Source organism: Labrus bergylta, chromosome 3 (assembly GCF_963930695.1).
Source record: "Labrus bergylta chromosome 3, fLabBer1.1, whole genome shotgun sequence".
NCBI classification, from domain to species: Eukaryota; Metazoa; Chordata; class Actinopteri; order Labriformes; family Labridae; genus Labrus; species Labrus bergylta.
The window spans coordinates 36,140,431-36,142,930 of NC_089197.1; positions in this window are offsets into that span (position 1 = coordinate 36,140,431).

The following is a 2,500-nucleotide window of genomic DNA, read 5'->3' on the forward strand; positions in this document are numbered from 1 at the left end:
CCCTTTCTGCACACAATAACAGCTTACGGCCATACCACCCTGAACATGCCCCGTTTACGGCAGAGACAGAGTGGAGCCCGGAGAGAGCAGACGTGCCAGAGAGAGCAGGAGTCCTTATTTTTCATTTTTGTTATATATGCCTTGTTTTGTTTAAAGTCCTCAGATCTTGAGTGAACGCCCCTCAGCAGTCACGGACTGTGAGGGGGATTGCTTTTCTTTTTTGCTTTTTTCTTACCTGTTTACCCCTTTTTTTTGGGAAGACCTTTGATTTCTTAAATGTTTGCTAGCGGGCCGCTAGCAAACACACACGGACGGATTACAAAGATGACAGGACAACGGACCGGAGAAAAGGAAAAAGAAATGGATAATGGACAAGAAAAAGGACAGACAAACACGGCATTGAAACAACGGAACGGATTAAACGACAACGAAAAGGACGACGGACAAAAAGGACTGATAAACATGGCAAACGAAACTAGGAATGGTATGGACAACGGAGAGAGAGGAAGAGAGAGGAGCAGTGAGCTGATTGCCCCAGCTGCGGACAATCAAGGACTGATTGGTGTGCAGAGTGTGAGAGGTGCAGAGGGAGCTGAGAAAAGAGAGGCAAAAGTGGCCTACGAAAAAAAACTGACACTAAACATTGATATGGTGGGGGAAAAAGTGCCTCTACAGCAGGTGATGAATAACTTAAAAATGATCTGCGGGGGCCTGCTGGCGTGCAGAACCGTGGGGCCGGAAAAACTTGAAGTAACAGTGAGCAACATCAAGGGAAAAGAAAGGCTGCTGGACGGCTTCAAAATTGGAGAGACAAGAGTTGTAGCCAGAGAACTGAACAATGACGAGCTGGTGGTGTCCTTTCTGAACCTGACGGCCTACATCACGGATGAAGAAATCGTGTGGAAGCTGACGGGCTGGGGAGTGAACCCCACATCTCCGATTAAAAGAAGAATGTGGCCAGGGACAACAATAGCCGACGGAACAAGGTTTGTCCGGGTCCGGTTCAACGACCAGGTACAGTCGCTACCGTACTCCACAAAATTCAATACAGTGATGGGGAGCGAATTCTTCAGAGTCATTCATGACAGACAGCAAAAAGTGTGCAGGATGTGTATCCAGCCGGGACACATCCTGCGAGAGTGCCCGGAGTTCATGTGCCACAAATGTGGGGTGCAGGGACACTTTGCACGTGAGTGCAGCGCGAACCTGGCAAAATGTAAAAACTGTGGAAAAAGAGAAAATGACTGCGAGTGTGAAAATGAAAAGGAGAGCAGGAATGAGGCGGAGGAGGAGGTGTACAAGGACGCGGCAGAAGGAGAGGAGGAGGTGACTGGAGAAAGCGAGGAGGAGACCGGAGAGGAGGAGGGCAGCGGAGGAGAAATGGAGCAGAGCGGAGAGAGCGGAGGAGAGCAGGTGGCAGAGAACGAGTTGGAGACGCCGGAGCAGGCTGGAGGAGGGGGACAACAGAAGCAGCGGAAAACGAGCAAGAAAGCGAAAAAGGGAGACAGAACGGACGGAGAACCAGGGGTAAGCATGAGCACAAAGGGGAGGGAGGTGGCTGAGAGGGTGCCGGGGCAGGCGGGAGGGAGTAAAATCAGGGCAAACAACCTGACTAAAAGCGCCAGTCCAAACGAAACGGACAGCGAAATGGATGTTAGTGAACTGGCAAGCGCGCAAAAAAGACTGAGTTTGGGGCAACGAAAGAAGTTGGCTAAAAAATTAAAAAGTAAAGACAAATAATGGCTGGAAATAACCCTGGTAAATCCGTTTGTTTTTCTTTTTTTTCCTTTTTGATAATGGCCTTAATTTTATTTTCTATCAACGCCAATGGACTACGAAGCAAGGAAAAGAGACAATCCATGCTTTCCTGGCAAAATGACATCCTGTGTGTGCAGGAGACCAGGTGGGATGATTCCCTGGTAGAAGACATTAAAAAAGACTTTGTGGGCCAAATCTTTAGCTCCAATGGTACGCCAAGGGCGAGAGGAGTGGCGGTTCTAATCAAAACGGATCGGGTAACAGGGGTTAATTTGGTGTACGGGGATAAAGAGGGGAGAGTTATAGTTATAGACTGTATGTACGAAACAAAAAATTTAAGAATTATAAATATATATGCGCCGAACGGAGAAAAAGAAAGGAAAACGTTTTTTATAGAAATAAGCAAATGGTGGGAAGGGAATCAAATTACGCTAATAGGTGGGGATTTAAAACGGTGGGGGAGAGAAGAAAAGTGCTGGGAGTGAGTGTGGGGAAAAACGAGAATGAATGTGATGACGAAACATGGAAAGAGGTGGTGGGTAAAATTAAGAAAACTTTGAATTTGTGGAGGGCAAGGGGCCTATTGCTGAGAGGAAGGGTAGCCGTAACAAATGCTCTCGTGTTGTCCAAAGTGAATCATGCGCTGAGTACTTGCACGCTCCCGGACTGGGCCTTCGCGGAGATCTCAAAGATCATTAGGGACTTTATTTGGAGAAACAAAGCAGCGAGTATAGCTCACAAA